The following is a 19,579-nucleotide window of genomic DNA, read 5'->3' as shown; positions in this document are numbered from 1 at the left end:
TCTATTTAATTGAGGTTTCTGTTTATCATTTAATTTTTACAGAGTGCTATACATTTGGAAGGCATGAAGTCTGTATTTTGAGGTTGAAAACATAGTAAATGGATGACTAACACCCATGCGTTATATATTATACATTATATGAATATCATATAATGTATAATTAATTCTCCCTGGGAAGATCATAATAACAATCTTTCGAAGATTTAAATCATCTAATACTATGTGAAATGAATCCCCCCACTATATATATATATTTTACATATATATATAAAAAATATATAAGATAACTGCTCAAAACTCAACAATTCAAAGTGTTAGCCATCTTATGTTTAAGAGAGAAAATATTTGTATGTAACCCAAGTCAGAAGGCAGGAGGGCACCACTTAATAGTTCTGGTTGTGGAGCCACGATGAATGGTTGAGAAATGTCAGCTCTACCTCTTACTGCCTAGATATTTCTAAACAAGTCATTTAATCTCTCTGTGCTTCAGTTTCTAAGACTCTGCAATGGGGATAATACTGACTTCTTGTGTGTTAATTCTTTGAAGGCTGCATGAATTAAAAGTATGTAAAATCTTTGTTTCTTACACATAATAAATGCCTAGAATTATAGAATTAGCTTTACTATATGTCAGGAGGACCTGAAGTGCAGTTATGCAAGATACTACAAATGTTCATTTTTTTGGTTATTTCTAGGGAAATCATACATAAGTTGAAATAATTCTTCTCAAAAATGGAAACTCTAAAAATGAAGCGTTGTGTTTCATGCATGCTATGCTTATTTATTTTGTCACGGTCTTTAAAGAAGATGATGTTGATTTTTAATATAAAATTAGTAATTGATTTGTTTCGTTTGCTCTATTCAACATTGTATTTAGTGTTCTTATTTCCCCTTAAAGTTACTGTATCTGTGTGTCTTAACTACCCTGCTTGGTTTTATCATGTGGTCATATTCCCAGTTTGCTCCCTTGTTTGTAAAAGTGCCAAACTGAGTTCATCAAAGGAATAGTGAATACTCCATATGACACTCATTATTTTGATTTTCAATAAATAGAGTAAATTGCATCCACAGTTTGTTCCTCATTTCACTTTGAAGTGAAACAGATAGTTTTTCCAATGATTATTCTGTCTTCTTATTGACAGTAACTGGTCTCTTACATGAATGTCAAATAATGGTTCTATTTTATAACCAAAATTGTAAATTTTTATCAAATGCAGGCATCAGGTTATTAAATTGATGATGTCTTTTATGAAAATTGGCATTGATTGAGCAATACAGCAGAGAAAGTACATACTGCCCCTATAGGAGGCAGACTAATGCATTTCCTCACCCCTAGGGTACCCACATCCTAATCCCAGGAACCTGTGCATATATTGTATCACATGGCAAAAGGTAATTAAAGTTGCAGGTGGAAATAAATTTGCTGAGCAGTGGACCTTACCATAAGGAGGTTATTCTAGATTATCGGGATGGGCCTAATGTTATCACTAAAAAGTAGAAGAGAAATGCAGAAAGGGAAGTTAGAAGGATGCAATGTGAGGATTCAATCTGCCTTTTTGAATTTGGAAAAGGTGGTCTTGATCCAAGGTGTGAGGGGAACCTCAAGAAGCTGGAAGAGAAAAGGGAACAAATTCTCCCCTAAGGCCTTGTAGAAAAGAACTCAGTTCTGTCAAGCCCTTGATGTTGCCAGGGGAAACCTGTCAGACTTCTGATCTACAGAGCTGTCAGACACTAAATGTGTCTTGTTTTAAGTCACTCTTTGTAGTATTTGTTACGACAGCAGTAGAAAACCAACACGGTGCCCATCTTCTGAGGGTGACCCTCCTAGCTGTCTCATAGTCCAAGCAGACTGGGTACAAATCGAGCACCTATGACCACAGACAACACTTAATTTTTAGACGGTGTATTTGGCCGAGGAAGAATATTTCCTGAGCCTCCATTACAGAAATGTTACGAGTGTGACAACCAGTCTACTGACAGGACTGCATACAGCTGTTGAGGCCAATTTTATAAAACCCCAAGCCACTTCCTTTCCAGGAAAAAAAAAATGTTAGCTTAACATATCACATGAATCTATTTTATATACTTTGATAATTTTCACAGTAATTTTAAATTTTACTCAAGTTGTGGTAAACATCATACAGTTTTCCATTTTCTGCTTGACAACTTAGAGATAGGGTCCCTAGATCCATTGTTCAAAATGTTGTATATGTATATATAGATATATAGATAGATATAGATTTACATATTTAAATTATATGTATAATTTAGCCTTTTGAAGACAGGAAAAAAAGAGGCAACATTTGGGTTTAGTTTTAGAAATATATGGCTATATTCACTTATGAATTTGCCCTACTGAATTGTAATGTGCTTTTTCTTCCTTCCATCCTCTCACAAGAACATTCTTGCTTTGCTTGCCAGCATTTGAAGAGGAATGAAAGAATTAGTTCATAAACACCTTAGGTGTGAAGCAGTAGGAAATTCCTTCCTAAAGTTGTCATGTTATCTTTCTGGCCACCTGGCCTATGTTCTGACATGAGAGAGACCAGTTTAGTTTATTTAAAGCTTGAGCACATCAGTTCTTCAAGAGAAGGCTAAGAATCTAAAGGAAGTACTTCACTGCTTCACAGACAAGTACTTCACAGACAAGAAATTACTGTGACCTTGACTACATGTTTCATTAATAGTGAGATATTTTCATTTCAAGTGTCTTTTTATATTAAAGGAGCAGGTTGTGTTGAACCTGAAACCACGGAGAGAAAACGTGACATATTTAAGGATTGTCACTTTTCATTATTGTAACTATTGAGACTATTTGGTTTATTTCCAAAATGACAATGTGGTACGTATTAGAAACAGCAACCTAAAATGTGGCAAACATGTTTTAAAAAGGTTTACTTTTAAACTTTTTAAAAATATATTTTTCATCTATCAAATAAAGCACTGGCTTATGAGTAATTATTTTAATTTTTCTCATTTATCTGTCTCCTCTCCCTTAAAGAAGCACCGCTAACCAACTTCATAATGGATTAGTATATTGCTTCCTGCTGCATTAAAATGTGGCATGTGGCATGGAATCGACAAATTTAAAATTCTTACAAAATGGGGATAATACAAGCAGGAGTCAACACACATAATTCTTACCATGAGAAGGCACTGTTTTAAGCATTGTTTATGTACTAATTCACTTAATTGTCACAAGAGGTCGGAATATCATGCTTGCATTTTACACAAGACAGGTGAAGTAACTTAACCAGAGTCACATAGTGGATCTGGTAAACATAACAATCTTGCTAATAGAGAAATTTTCTTTTTTGTGCTTTTACCAAAGCTTATATTAAAATTAGTTTCGCTCTTTGGTTGCAAATAACAGAATAAATTCAAGAAAGAAAAGGCAAAGCAGTAAAAAATACATATATTTTAAGGGCATAGTAGCATCTCATGGAACACAAGGATAGGAGGTCCTAAAAAAGACATTGGAACCATGCAATAAGAAGCACTGAGAATCTTTATTTCCACCTTTCATTTCTTATCTTTCTCTTCTGCTGCTTTAGTCTGTCTTCTCTATAGACTAGTCTTTTCTGTTCCCTTATCTTCATGGTCCATAGAAGCTAGCCACCATAACTCTCATGACCTGTCTCTTCATTCCATGACCAATCCATATGAAGCTTGTCCTAATTATATATTCTTATGCTAAGAAATTATATTGGTCAAACTTGGCTTAGGTACCCATCTCTGTCAAAACAGTTCTACTGTTAATAACTTCATTTTGAAATACCTTGAATATAAGAAGTAGAAGAGAGGCAATTGACTAGAAAATTCCATAATTTACATTGGAATCTTCCAATGTAAACTAATATATTTTAATATGCTAATGTATAAATTATATATTGTTAATTCAAGCTCATGTGATACCAACGAGAGGCTGATGGTCTCTTTCTATGCAAATTATATGACTAGACAAAAGAACATCAAAACTAGAATAAGAAGCTGTTCTTTGGCTTCCAACTCCCCTCTAACAAACACACACAAAGGCTTTCCACAGAGAAACTCAATAATATGAAGAATATTTATATTGATTATATTAAATTGATATACACTTGATTGATACACATTTTTGTAATACAATTTGGCAAAAAATATCGCTAAGTGTGAACAAGCAATTCATTAAAATCCCATGATTCTTTATTCTCTGTTCTTTGGTTATATGGAAATTCTTGATTTTTTTAAAAAATGAATTCCATTACATATATATGATAAAAAATAAGCAGGTGTAATTGGAACAGACAAGTTATGGTACTTCCTTCTACACAAGTATCATAAATATTTGAACAGTATCTTCCTGACTAGATACTGTTGGAAGCTTACTATGAAAGAACTAAATTCTGCTAAAACATTAATCTTACAGATTTGGGGGCTTGCAACACACTCTAGAAGGCTCTCAGTGGCCAAAAATAGTACTAAGCTTATGGGAATGGTAGGGTTCTCTGTGGGGTGGAGGGATTAATTGTGTCAGTACCAGCAGGAGATAAGACCATGGCCATGGGATGGTCCCATGTCAGCAGAAGGAAATGAAAGTTGTCTCCGAGGGAAAGCATCATTAATTTAGGCACCAGGTTTCCACAGTCAAATATCACACACACACACACACACACACACACACACACACACACACAATCACCACTAACAAGAATCTGTGGGACAAAAAAGCCACAACAGATTTAGACTCTCATGGACTTCAATGTTGACATTTCAAGAAATGAATATAAATTAACTTTAAACTCTATGAGGAGGAAAAGGTAGAATAATGAAAGTGAGCCAGCAACAAGTAAATAAGGGGGGAAAAACCCACAAAGTACTATATGGATATTATTTTTTTAAAAAATGAAAAATAAGTAAAATGAAACAATACATTGTTTAAGTGTAAACGTGATAAAATATAAATAAAAGGGCTTACCTGGTGGCGCAGTGGTTGAGAGTCCGCCTGCTGATGCAGAGGACACGGGTTCGTGCCCCGGTCCGGGAGGATCCCACATGCCGCGGAGCGGCTAGGCCCGTGAGCCATGGCCACTGAACCTGTGCGTCCGGAGCCTGTGCTCTGCAACGGGAGAGGCCACAGCAGTGAGAGGCCCACGTACCACAAAATATATATATATATATATATATATATATATATATATATATATATATAGGCCAAGGATGATAAGTTTAAAATTCAGGTTGTTATTACCTCTTGACTGGGAAGGGGGGCTATCAGGGATTTGGAATCCTGAAAGAGGAAAGTGTTACATGGAGAGTGATAGGGTTCTTTGTAGTAAGTTGCAGTTCTTAAATTGTAGGTTCTCAGGTACTCTTTTATGCTTCAAAACGTATATGCATGCCACAAGTATTTGTATATATATCAAATATTTAAAAATAATAAATAAAACTCTTAAAAAGGAATATATTAATTATATAGGCTAATATAAAATTAAATACTGTTTTATAAACTAACTTTAAACTTTGTACTTTAGATTACACAGGATCACAAGGTCTCAATGGGTATCTCCCGGGGAGCCATATATTCCTGAAGGTCCTGAAAATTTCTCTTTTTTCTTCTCCCACTCTTCCTCCTCCCTCTCCTCCTTCTCCTTGGTGGTTACCATGAGAAAAATTTAAATGTCTGCATTTACTTCAATTTTAAGTTTAAACAATGTAGTATATTCTGCATTATTTCAACAGTTACCTTAGAGCTAAATAGTTAATTACAACTATATTGGCACCATTACAGAATGAATTCAGTAAGTGGATTTATTTTATGATTTGTTAAGTCAATGAATCATTTTACTTTTTAATGGTTTCAGGTTAATGAGAAAGAATGGAGGCCGAGGAAAAAATAAATAAAATATTCTTGCTAAGACAAGGTCAAGGGATCTCATGGTATAATCATTTTAGAGTAGTTTGAATAATAACACTAAAATTGATTCCAGAATGGAATCATCACATACCTAAAACTAGAATAAGTATGTGGAATTCAAAAAACCCATGTTAGTGTGGCAAAATTGTTCTTGTATTTTAAGAGATGATTTAGTTTCAGCAAAACATTATCTGCCACATTACATCAATTTATTATCTAATTCCTCAATATTTAATGTACTTTAAATTTAGTAATATTTTTGGTTTTGTAGTTGTGTAAATAGTATAATAGTTTCTTACTAGTTTCGTGTTTGTGTATACTTAATTGACTTTATGATTAAATAATTTGTCATCACTGAAAGACTTTTTTAAAAATTAAACGTATGAGTAGTTTAACATGGTTGAGATCACCAGATTAAATCTGGAAAAGCTCTGTTAATTTTCAAGAGTGGTGTATTTCTGTTGACTTCTCATTTCAAAATCTGAGGGACTTATAATTAATAGAATAAAAATGCCCAGCTCAAATTCCCATTATAACATACTAAAAGGAAATTAAGCCAATACTATTAGGTAGCGGGCAAGAAGCAAAACATGTTTTATGCTCCTACATTGAACATCGTATAATGTCACTTGTTAAATTTTTTATAAGAAAATTTGGGAGATGTTATATGAACTTCTCATTAGAAAGGTATTATAACTAGTTCTGTAAAATATGACTAATATTTTATATTCTTGCACAGCATTCCAGCTCACTGCATTTAGCCTGTCACATTCAAGATATTCACGTTTATTTTGATGAATTGATGAATGAATGAACAAATGAACAAATAAGTGAACAAATCCTGCAGGAATCTATTTTATATCTTCAACATCATTCTCTTTCAACAGAAGATGTATTCCAGGATACTAACTGTCAGAAACTGATTGTCTCTTTTGGTCTATGGCCTGATTCTTTCATGCTTCCTTTAATCTCTTCCTGTTTTCTTGCTCACATGCTTCTTATAAGTGCATCTAGATATAATTAAGTATCTAAGATGCTTTCTGAAGCCAGTGTCATTTCACTATTATATAATAAAGACTTTAAGTAGAACAGCTTAAGTTTGACTCTAATGTGCAGTAGATATGACATTCCAAAGATGAATCACCATTTGAAGAATCTACAAAGAAAATTTAAAATAATTAAAATAAGTTGATCTTAGTGTTTTGAATCCTCTCACCTCAAGTATATAAGAGATGAAGAGAAAGAAAGGAGAGAGGGTTTGGGGGGAGAAGATATTGGGAGGAAAATATTTTTGAATAAACATGTGATGTGATATTCTCTACCTCCCCTCCTCCAGGTAGGATGTGATATTCCTTCCCTCCCCTTCTCCCTCTCTCTGCTTAAACATTCATGTGGGGCACAGGCTCTCACAGGGATCTATAGAAAGCTTGATACGTTACGCCTTCATTTGGGAGGCAGGGTGGACTAGGGTCTGACTCTCACCTTGGAACTCTTGCAAAAGAAAAAGGACTTAATAACTCTTCGGAGAGTGTTGCTATTTTGGGGTCGACCTACATACACTCCCTGGATACGTCCTAACAATAGATGAATGCCTGTAGAGTTCTCTCCTAGCTGATGTGAACTGCGTAGAGAGCAAGCCATCCTGACTTCTGTCCAAGAGCGCCACCTGGAGTCACGGAGGGAATGAAGCAGCAAGAAGCTGAAGATGCATATTCAGAGCTCAGGAAAGAGTGGCAAAGGGCCACCTAGAACAAAGTCAAGAGACAGGCACGGGGGAGAGAGGTGGCCTGCAGAGAATGTCAGAAGAACTCAGAAAAGAAACCCTTGTAAAATATGTCAGGAAATTAGAGCTGAATGATGGTTATAGTAAGATCTGTCCTTACCTTGAAAACAGCATCTAGAAAAGAGGGCAGGGAAGGAGTTGTTTGTGAGAGAAGTTTAGATGAATAAATAGAAAAGCCAACTATACCATTTTTAATCTTGAAGGCATCCAGCCTGAAAAAGGCTGGTGTTAATATAAAGTCCTAAAAGTACGCTATTAAATCAAAATTCCTCGTGGTGATGAATATCTTGGACTAAACATTCTAATTACTGAATTGTGTCTGTGAATAACAATTTAAAGTATCCCTAGAAGAAATTTTATCTAAGAGTGGGCAGGAGAACCCTGGTAATTACCACACTAGGTATATTTTAAAGGGGCAATGGGTGATCAAAGTAAATTTGCATTTTGGATACATCAGAAAGAGTTGTCCAACCTCCAGGTTACATAAGAAAATGTAAAACTTTTCTTAAAAAGCTAATTCAGTTCTCTAAACTGTCAAAATAAGGGACTGTGTTCTTTGACAAGGTTGCATTTGGTTTTATTTCTATTTCCTCTATTTCTTTTGGATTTATTGCCCAAATTCTGTGTCTCGACCAAAGCTGAGAGTGAGGGCAAATATCACTATCACAAAAATTCTGTTTCTAAGAATAAATAGGAAATTTTAACAAACATTTGTTATTATCACAACTTAACTTTTAAACATTTTAACAGTTAAGTATTGAAAGCTTAATGTTATAGCAAAGAACAGCAACTTCCTCACTGTCACTTGCCAGATTCCTGTTGTAGACACTGCAATGCACTTTTGAAATATTAGATGCTCATTTTCAGCTAAGGTCAGGGAGAAGCAAGTTTTTTTTTTCTTTCCTCCTTTATAGTGAGTGTCTGAGGTTGTCTTATCTTTTCTTTAACTTACGGATTTGGAGATATCTTCCATGGTGAGATGCAGTTTAATTTAAGCAATCTGACAAGTTAAAACTTCATACACTGCTTGCAGAAGAGGCCATCTGAATACGTTTCCAAACAGAGTTAAGGCTGTCACTTTCAGTTGTTTGCTTTAAATTTCTTTTATATTTGCTCCACTTGCTGCTTTAAAAAATCATCTGAGGGGGCTTCCCTGGTGGTGCAGTGGTTGAGAGTCCGCCTGCCGATGCAGGGGACACGGGTTCGTGCCCCGGTCCGGGAAGATCCCACATGCCGCGGAGTGGCTGGGCCGGCGAGCCATGGCCGCTGAGCCTGCGCGTCTGGAGCCTGTGCTCCGCAACGGGAGAGACCACAAGTGAGAGGCCCACATACCGCAAAAAAAAAAAAAAAATCACCTGAGCGCTCAGTCATAGGTGTATAAATTTGGCAATGGTGCCATTTAATTGTTTATCAAGAAAACAAAATCATCTGGATTTTCATCTGTTTCTGCTTTCATTGCACACCCATTAAATTTAACATCTTTGCTACAAGAGATATAGATGAGGTCTTTACAATAGGTCTCATGAAAGAAGTGCACATATTTTGGAGATATATCAGTATCATATTTCATCAGCAGCTACCAGCAGTTGAATGACTTCTTGTATAAGTGTGCATCAGTTGTTATTGAGCTCTGCTGTGTTAGTATTGCTGTTTGCAAAGTAACATATTTAAGATTTCTATTGCTCAAGCAGCCTTTTCACACTGTAATAGCAGCTATTACATCTTATTTGAACATTTTGTGTAAACATGACAAGATACTTACAAAATGTTTTCCATGTCATTAGGTTTACTTAGGGCTAAGGAATATGAGGAAGATAGATTGGTTACCAGCTGGCTTACAAACAGTATTTTTACTTTCTCTTTTGCTGTGATATAATTGTTTTATGAACACATAACTGCAGCATGTAAACAAAACAACATATATGCTTTTTGATACTTGGATTTATCTTTATCATATTTATCTCATTGTGACAGGAAACTGATTTTCCATTCTATAAATTTTTTTTCAATCATATTGCCATGTTGTTAGTTGAGTAACATCCTGAAATCTCTCATCAAGCAAGTAAACAGAAACTCAAGTTAATCGTAAATTGATGACACTTTCTACATAAAAATTCATTCTACATTTCATAATATCTGATGTGTTATACATTTAAATAGCACAGTTTATTATATAAATAACGTTAGGTAAGAATTTTTTTGCTACTGCAGTAATTTGAAGAAAATATCGTGGTAGCACAGGGGAACCAGGAACAAAAAATGCACTGGTGATGGAAAACTTTTGAGGGAGGAGATATTTTAATTTGGTCAAAAAGAATTAGTAAGAGTTGTACAGACTAAAAGCTATAAAATGACTTGGCTCTGCCCTTCCTCCCTCTTTCCCTCCTTTTTTTCCCTTCATTCTTTTTATAAACTGTACCATTGGTTTGGGTTTTCCAAAGTTTCCAGATGTCTGTGAATAACTAGGGATTATTCCTCCATGATAGGAGTATGTGTTATGAATATCAGGCATAGTGTCTCAAAAAGAACATTGAGTATTCTCATTTCTTTTCGTGGACTGTTTGTAAAAGAATCGATTTAAAAAAATTTTACTATACATGGTTATTTATGTTTCACGATTAAAATGATCGTCTCTGGTGACTGTCAAATTGTGTCCAAATCCTGGTCTCACTACATATCAGTTACGTGATTTTATGCTATTTTCATTTTGTTAACAGTGGAAAATAATGGCATTTACTTGATAGAGTTATTGTGAAGCTAGCCCTCGTCCCTGCTGTCGTGAAGAAGCAGGAGGCCAAGAAGGTGGTAAATGCCCTGTTCGAGGGAAGGCCCAAGAATTTTGTCACTGGGCAGGACTTCCAACCCAAAAGGCACTTCACCTATTTGTGAAATGGCCAAGCTGCATTGAACTGCAGTGGCAAAGGGCTGTCCTCTATAAGCACTTGAAAGTGCCTCCTGCAGTTAACCAGTTCACCCAGTTAACCAACCCTTGGACAGCCAAACAGCTACAGAGCTGCTAAAGCTGGCCCACAAGTACGTATCAGACAGAAAGCAAGAGATTGTTGACTCCACCTAAGAAAAAAGCTGCCAGCAAAGGGGATGTCCCCACGAAGAGGCCACCTGTTCTTCAAGCAGGGGTTCATGCTGCCCCCACCTTGGTGGAGAACAAGAAGGCTCAACTGGTAGTGACTGCACATGATTTGGGTCCCGTTGGGCTGGTTATCTTCTTCCCCGTCCTGTATCTTAAAGTGGGCGTTTCCTACTGCGTTATCAAGGGGAAGGCCAGGCTGGGGCATCTAGTCCACAGCAAGACCTATCACCATCACCTTCACACAAGTTAACTGAGAAGACAAAGGATCTCTGGCTAAGCAGGTAGAAGCTATCAGGACCAGTTACAGTGACAGATATGATAAGGTCCGCTGTCACTGGGGGAGGCCATGTCCTGGATCTGAAATTGGTGGCTCGCATTGCCAAGCTGGAAAAGGCAAAAGGCAAGGAACTGGCCACCAAAATGGGCTTAATGTATACTGTTGAGTTTTCTGTACATAAAATACAAATTCTCCTTCAGCCAATATTGATTGAGGAAAAAAAGAAAAAAAAAAAAAACTAGCATAGAGTATTTCCATTACATATGGCTTACACATGTTAAAATAATCCATTGATTTCTTTTATACATTTATTTGTTTGTTTGTTTTTGGCTGCGTTGGGTCTTTGTTGCTGCGCGCGCGCTTTCTCTAGTTGCGGCGAGCAGGGGCTACTCTTTGTTGTGGTGTGTAGGCTTCTCATTGCGGTGACTTCTCTAGTTGCAGAGCACAGGTCTAGGTGCATGGGCTTCAGTAGTTGTGGCTCATGGGCTCTAGAGCACAGGCTCAGTAGTTGTGGTGCACTGGCTTAGTTGCTCCGTGGCATGTGGGATCTTCCCGGACCAGGGCTTGAACCCATGTCCCCTGCATTGGCAGGCAGATTCTTAACCACTGCGCCACCAGGGAAGTCCCAAAAAAGAATCAATTGATAGCTAACTTTGGTGTATATGCTATTTTTGATATTCACTTCCCTGGTTCTTCATTTTAGATCAAGAATTATACCCTTCTCCTTTTTATCTTTCTCACATGTTCTTTTTTTTTTTTTAAGACTTTAAAAAATAAATAAATTTATTTATTTAGTTTAGTTTTGGCTGTGTTGGGTCTTCATTGCTGCATGTGGGCTTTCTCTAGTTGCAGAGAGCAGGGGCTACTTTTCGTTGTGGTGCGCAGGCTTCTCTTGTTGTGGTGGCTTCTCTTGTGGAGCACCGGCTCTAGGCGCACAGGCTTCTGTAGTTGTGGCTCGTGGGCTCTAGAGCGCAGGCTCAGTAGTTGTGGCCCACGGGCAGTAGTTGCTCCATGACATGTGGGATCTTCCCGGACCAGGGCTCAAACCCATGTCCCCTGCATTGGCAGGCGGATTCCTAACCACTGTGCCACTAGGGAAGTCCTCTCACATATTCTTTACAAAAGCTTACACTGTGCTTTTCAATATCATTTCAAGAAAGTACTTATTTCTCAACAGTCATTCAGTATGCAGAGATGCAGTAGACTCTTGACTCTAAACCTGTAATTTGTCTGCATTTTAAAAATACTAGAGGCTAATATTTTTCCTTTCAATAAAACCAATGTCACCTTGTTTTTCTGTAGAACCATTAAAAGGTCTCTATCAGCATCTTTACCAAAGATGCTTCCCTGTCCTTGTAATTCGTGCTTCAAATACTTTGCTGATTGTGCGTTCACTCAGATGATATTTTGAGTCCCATTTATAGTAGATCTTTGACTGTCCTTTAAACTAGGTGTAAATCTGTTTTGCCCCTAAACGTAAAACATTTGGGAAATGTTAATCCCAAGCATTCCTTGTCACTGTTCTCTTTCACACTTCCATTGCATTGTGCCTTTAGAAACGGGAAGAGTTGAATGTGTGTGTGTATGTGTATACATATATATATATATATGATTGTAGATAAATTAACTCTACAGGTTTTTAAGAAATTTATATTTAATGAGAAAGAGAAAGAAAGAGACAAAAAATTAGTTCAAGAAGCTCATACCATTACATGTCATGCTGTAGAGTGGTGATACATGCTATGGGGATATAGGAAGCAGAGAGGACAATAAGTAGTGACAGAGAGTTGCTGTTTTTTGCTAGAACTGACAAAGTACTCCTCTCAGATAAAGTCACTTTTAAATAAAACCTTGATGAAAAGGAGGGGATAGCTATGTGACTGTTTGAGGCTCCAGCATTCCAGGTAGAGGGAACAACAAGTACAAGTCCTTGAGGTAGGAGCATGATTAGGAGAGTGTTCAAAACATATAAGGAGAGGGCTTCCCTGGTGGCGCAGTGGTTGAGAGTCTGCCTGCTGATGCAGAGGACACGGGTTCGTGCCCCGGTCCGGGAAGATCCCACATGCCGTGGAGCAGCTGGGCCCGTGAGCCATGGCCGCTGAGCCTGCGCGTCCGGAGCCTGTGCTCCGCAATGGGAGAGGCCACAACAGTGAGAGGCCCGTGTACCGCAAAAAAAAAAAAAAAAGAAAAAGAAAAAAAAAATACAAGGAGAATAATACGGCTGGAACTTAGTAACTAATAAAGATGATAGCAGTTTAAGTCTTAATGTCAGCCAGGGAGAGAAGGTGTGAGAGACAGTTCTTCCTGAATGTATTGAATTGAGCACCTCTGCTTTTGACAAATGTGTGTGTGTATATATAAAATAGGGGATTGGAATATGACACCCCAAAATATGCCCCTTATTTTGAGCTAAAAGCATTTGAAGTTCAACAGAGGGAAAAGAAGCTTTCCCAGAGTTTCCCTTATCTGACTAAACCTTTGAGGTATGAGGATTGCCATATATTCCCTCTCTTGGGAAGTTTCAAGACCACAGTGAAGAGGAAAAGTTGGCACTGAAATGGACCAGCATAAACATTACTCCATTAATTTCCCCCATACGTTTGCCTTCCCACAGTTTGCCACATTGGAAGCCTAAAGTCTTTTCTTTTGTCTGTCACTTCTATACACATTTATCGTTAACATTCTAGATAAGCTAAATTTCTAACCATTCCTTTAAGTTACTCATCACTGAGTTTCTCCTGCAAGGATGCACACTACACACTCTAGTAAACTCCATTTGTTTTTTCTCTTGTTAATCTGTCTTTTGTCAGTCTAATTCACAGGTCCCCAGCTAGAGAAACTAGGAGGGTGGAGGAAAAAGTTTTTTTTTTTTTCCTTCTCTACATTTTTTACCATCTTTAAATGAAAACCATAGATTGTTTAACCAATGTATGCGTAGTGTTTTTAAAGGTAATATACTATCCTAACAGTAATATGAAGGAAAAATAAAAATAAAGTAACCTATAAAAGTATGCATTTCAATACAAAGGCACAACTATACTTTATGACACAATAAAGCTGCTAGATGCTTGCCCTCATATGTAGAATTACTGTGACCCTTGCAGCTATGCCTGTAGTCTGTATTGGCAACTCAGCACTACAGACACTTTGGGTTACGGCTTTCTGATTGCTCAAAAAAGTGAACAATGCTTGCTTGGCAAAGTTTTGATGAAAACACAGTCCTAACTTCACCTGATTTGCATAATTTTTGTCTTCTCTGAATAGGAAAGTAATTTACATTTAAAGTGGTGTTTGAGTCTAAGCCAGACAATAAAAAATACTGAAACATGCAGGGCAATTCTTTGTTGTGTGGTATTGTCTTTGAATTTCAGAACTCCTGCTCTCTCGCCTTACCAAATACAGTGTGTCATAGTCAGTAGGATAAACAAAGCACTTGGAAAAATTTCCAAAATTCTCCCTTGCATCTTGAGAAAGATCTTAGTTTTAGTCTATTCTAAGTGTAATGGGAAACTGTTGTAGTCTTTTTTTTTTTAACATCTTTATTGGAGTATAATTGCTTTACAATGCTGTGTTAGTTTCTGCTTTATAACAAAGTGAATCAGTTATACATATAGATATGTTCCCATATCTCTTCCCTCTTGCATCTCGCTCCCTCCCACCCTCCCTATCCCACCCCTCTAGGTGGTCACGAACCAACGAGCTGATCTCCCTGTGCTATGCGGCTGCTTCCCACTAGCTATCTATTTTACATTTGGTAGTGTATATATGTCCATGCCACTCTTTCACTTTGTCACAGCTTACCCTTCCCCCTCCCCATATCCTCAAGTCCATGTTCTAGTAGGTCAGTGTCTTTATTCCCATCTTACCCCTAGGATCTTCATGACCTTTTTTTTTTTTTTCCTTAGATTCCATATATATATGTTAGCATACGGTATTTGTTTTTCTCTTTCTGACTTACTTCACTCTGTATGACAGACTGTAGGTCCATCTACCTCACTACAAATAACTCAATTTCATTTCTTTTTATGGCTGAGTAATATTCCATTGTATATATGTGCCACAAGCAATCTTTAGAATGAAAAATGGAGCTAGAGGAATCAGGCTCCCTGACTTCAGACTATACTACAAAGCTACAGTAATCAAGACAGTATGGTACTGGCACAAAAACAGAAGTATAGATCAATGGAACAGGATAGAAAGCCCAGAGATAAACCCACGCATATATGGTCACCTTATCTTTGATAAAGGAGGCAAGAATATACAGTGGAGAAAAGAGAGCCTCTTCAATAAGTGGTGCTGGGAAAACTGGACAGGTACATGTAAAAGTATGAAATTAGAACACTCCCTAACACCATACACAAAAATAAACTCAAAATGGATTAAAGACCTAAATGTAAGGCCAGACACTATCAAACCTTTAGAGGAAAACATAGGCAGAATACTCTATGACATAAATCACAGCAAGATCCTTTTTGACCCACCTCCTAAAGAAGTGGAAATAAAACCAAAAATAAACAAATGGGACCTAATGAAACTTCAAAGCTTTTGCACAGCAAAGGAAACCATAAACCAGACCAAAAGACAACCCTCAGAATGGGAGAAATTATTTGTAAATGAAGCAACTGACAAAGGATTAATCTCCAAAATTTACAAGCAGCTCATGCAGCTCAATATCAAAAAAACAAACAACCCAATCCAAAAATGGGCAGAAGACCTAAACAGACATTTCTCCAAAGAAGATATACAGACTGCCAACAAACATATGAAAGAATGCTCAACATCATTAATCATTAGAGAAATGCAAATCAAAACTACAATGAGATATCATCTCACACCAGTCAGAATGGCCATCATCAAAAAATCTAGAAACAATAAATGCTGGGGAGGGTGTGGAGAAAAGGGAACCCTCTTGCACTGTTGGTGGGAATGTAAATTGATACAGCCACTGTGCAGAACAGTATGGAGGTTCCTTAAAAAACTACAAATAGAACTACCATATGACCCAGCAATCCCACTACTGGGCATATACCCTGAGAAAACCATAATTCAAAAAGAGTCATGTACCAAAATGTTCACTGCAGCTCTATTTACAATAGCCCGGAGATGGAAACAACCTAAGTGTCTATCAGCAGATGAATGTTGTAGTCTTTTGAAGAAAAATGACATGATCAGATTTATATTTTAGATGAATCATTCTGTTGATTAAATGTTAAGCTTTAGGACATGAGAATTAAAAATCACAAACCAATGGAATATTTTATATACTTTTTGTTTGTTTGTTTTGTTTTTCTTTTTATTTTACCCTCAATATTTCAGAATAAGATATTTTAGGGAAAATACTGAATTCATTTAAAACAAAAACATTTTACCAATTGTTCTGTTTATAATACTTAGTTATCAAATTTAAATATTATTGTAGGGAACTTCAGTTTGACAAAGTTCAAGGATGGAGACAGTTAGGAAAACAGTTCAAAACTGCAGATTTGGAATTGTTATTCTTGAGTTCTAATAGTGTCTGTATTATTAACTGCTATGTGAAAGTGGGCAGCAGCTTCTCCACACTTATACATATAAATCTAAAATTGTGTTCTACCTCTTAATGACACCACATTATAATTAACAGTATATTTGGGAGGTAAGTAATTTCCTTTTTCATTGCAAGAAAATACATAATCCAGCAATGGACCAAAATAATGGGGATCATTTTGGCTTAAAAATGACTTTCTGTTTATCCTTCTCTCTCTGACTGCTTATATCTCCTGATACAAGCTTTTCCACACCATAATTCATCCTGACCAGGGTAGCCAGGAAGACTACTCAAATCAAAGAGATATGTGGTCCCAATGGAGACAGCACTTCTCTCTGAACCTAATATCATACTCGGTTGATTCAGAAAACGGTGTTTAAGAGAGGTGTTTTTTTTCCTAGGCCCAATTCATCAAATATATCAGAAAACTTTTCACACTAAAAACCTGTGCTTAGCAATAAATCACTCAATAGTATCTTAAGAGAGGAAAAGAAACGCTGCATTAGTTGTTTCAGCAGTTAAATCAGTCAGGAAGGACACACCAGTTGAGGAATTTTAACAGTCAAATCTTATTTATGAACAATCTGCTAAGGTCACCATCAAGTTTATCATTAATGCTGTATATGAAAGCATTTGATTTGATGTTAATGTCCAAATATTAACATATAGTATGAAGATTAGTAAAAATGTGGGTCCAGGATCAAACAGCAATCGAATATAGTGTTAGGGGATGTGTGGTATTTCGTTTAAAAGTGGGGACTTTGGAGGTTGCCTATCTGGGTTTAAATGTTAGCTCTACCACTAACCAGGTGTGTTACCTCAAGCAAGTTATTTTTCTTTACTAAACCTCAATTTGCCTCTCTGTAAAGGGATTTCTAAGTACATGTTTGTTGTGAGAACAAGATAACCCATGCACTTAAAATATATTTGGTGAACAGGAACTCATAGATAAAGATTTGGCACTACTGCTATAATTTAGAAGATTAGGTGTACTAGATATTTATGTTCCGCTTTAAGAAAGAGGGACAAAATTTTGACACAGGATGAGTGGGGATATATAAGTGTTTGCTACATGGTGCTGAAAAGATATATTTTTCCTGTTGTATAACTGTGATGCTTAAATAAGTTTTTCTTTCTTTTTTAAAGTGGAAGAGCTCACATCTGAACTTAAATTTCTTTCCGCAGAATAGGCAGCTTTTATTGTCACAGCAGGGATTAAGGACCAGATGCATTTGTGGACAGCACATAGATTCTTAAGTACACTTGCATACATGGCTCCAGTTCATGCCCTTTTATGAATTTCCTAGTATTTAAAGACAAAAAACAATGGTCATTGTTAATTTGATGGCAACAATTAATTCTACAAAGTCCTAGAATGGAAATGAGGAGATAACAAAAAATTACCATTAAAAGCAAAGGAAGTTAGAGTATGGAGATTACTTAGAAAACAGAAAACCTCTGCTTTCACTGAAGCCATTTAAACAAATTTACCCAAATTAGGATATTTTACTAAATAATACAAATAACTGCGTCCATTTTAAACTTCAATTTTAATAGACATCTTTGGTAGAACACATTAAAATTTCCAGAGAAGGTAGAATAAAGAAAGAAGTTATAGACATTTCCTGGTAGGTGAGACAAAATCTTATTCTAAATCTAAACATTAACAAATAAGCATTAAAGTTTTTCTTAAAAAAAGAGGTAGGGAAAAAGCTAAAATAATCCAAGATACTTTATTAAAGTTGCCAAACTGTAAAGAAACACACAAAAGACAAGAACATTGCAGAATAGTTATCATATCTTCAAAGATTTTAGTAATACTGTTTTCATGGTCCTTGAGAAACAAAGGCAAAGAAGATATGGCTCCTGGCTTTAAGTTTAATGTGTTGGGAAGCAAATGAAGAGTTACAAGAACATTGATGAGAATTAAACTGCAGGTATTTATACAGTGCTGAAAGACTAAAATTAATCAGTGAAGAGTTTGATGGGAAATAGGAATTAATGAAGGGATGAAGCCAGGGAAAGAAACAATTAAATTTAATTTTGAAGATGCACAGTAGTTACTCAGGATCCTCCAGGAGACCTGTGTTATAAGCAGAGAAAACAGAAAAAAAATATTTGCAAGTCTGCAGTGACACTTGGGAAGTTATAATAGTCTGAAATGAATAGAAGGTACATCCAATGGAGTGGAATGGCCAGAGGATGATAAAAAAGGAAAACATGAATATACCTGGCCTTCACATTTCTTACAAAGAGACTTTAGAACTCTAGTGCCACAATGCTTAAAACTGTTTGCCAGGGCAATGTTTTTCCACTTCCTGATGAAAAGTCTTCCCTTAAAGCACTTTACTAACCGCCCTTCCCACAGCATTGCTCAACTGAAGCCCCATCAATAGAAGACAGCTTATTGCATTTTTCTTTCTTTTTTCTTTTTTTTTACATCTTTATTGGAGTATAATTGCTTTACAATGGTTTGTTAGTTTCTGCTTTATAACAAAGTGAATCAGTTATACATATACATATGTTCCCATATCTCTTCCCTCTTGCATTTTTTAAAGGTGAGTCAGCATGTAGTTCCTTGGGAGTGATATTTTCCACCTTCAATCACTTGAAAGTATAAAGAGCTGATAGATACTTCTTTACTGAAGTCCATTTTGATAGGCGAAGACATATAAAAGATGCTAGAGATGAGGACATTTCCAGCAAGAGAATGAAACAACTATTGTAAGGAGAGAAGTCTTACTTTTTCTGTTTGGTCTCTGGTGCTTATCGTGTTCCTCAGTAAAGCTGAGAAGAGAATCTGCCTTTTTATTTCTTTATTTTAGTTCATTCACACAGTTTTTCTGGAAAATTTAAGCTAAACCTTGTTTATAAAGTTAAATGTCATCCAACGTCATGGTAGAAAGACATACCAAAAAATAAAGTAAAATTATATGTCAAAATAAATGGTGTTGTCTTTGCAGACTCATGTTAGCCTACGAATGCAGGAAAATCAAAACTTGCTA

At 36.4% G+C, this 19,579-nt stretch overlaps 1 protein-coding gene and 1 pseudogene across 6 annotated transcripts in view; both read left to right on the top strand.

Moving 5' to 3' along the window:
* LOC307184502 (uncharacterized protein) overlaps positions 1-19,579 on the top strand; it is a 300,163-nt gene that overhangs the window by 71,597 nt on the left and 208,987 nt on the right. The gene's annotated exons all lie outside the window — the stretch shown is intronic.
* Positions 1,529-11,889, top strand: LOC307184047 (large ribosomal subunit protein eL8-like; annotated as a pseudogene). The gene is made up of 2 exons: positions 1,529-1,587; positions 10,424-11,889. The product of its transcript is annotated as a large ribosomal subunit protein eL8-like (transcript).

Source organism: Stenella coeruleoalba, assembly GCF_951394435.1.
Source record: "Stenella coeruleoalba genome assembly, chromosome: 3".
NCBI classification, from domain to species: domain Eukaryota; kingdom Metazoa; phylum Chordata; class Mammalia; order Artiodactyla; family Delphinidae; genus Stenella; species Stenella coeruleoalba.
Note: the sequence above shows the minus strand (reverse complement) of the source record. Positions and strands in the feature narration are given on the sequence as shown.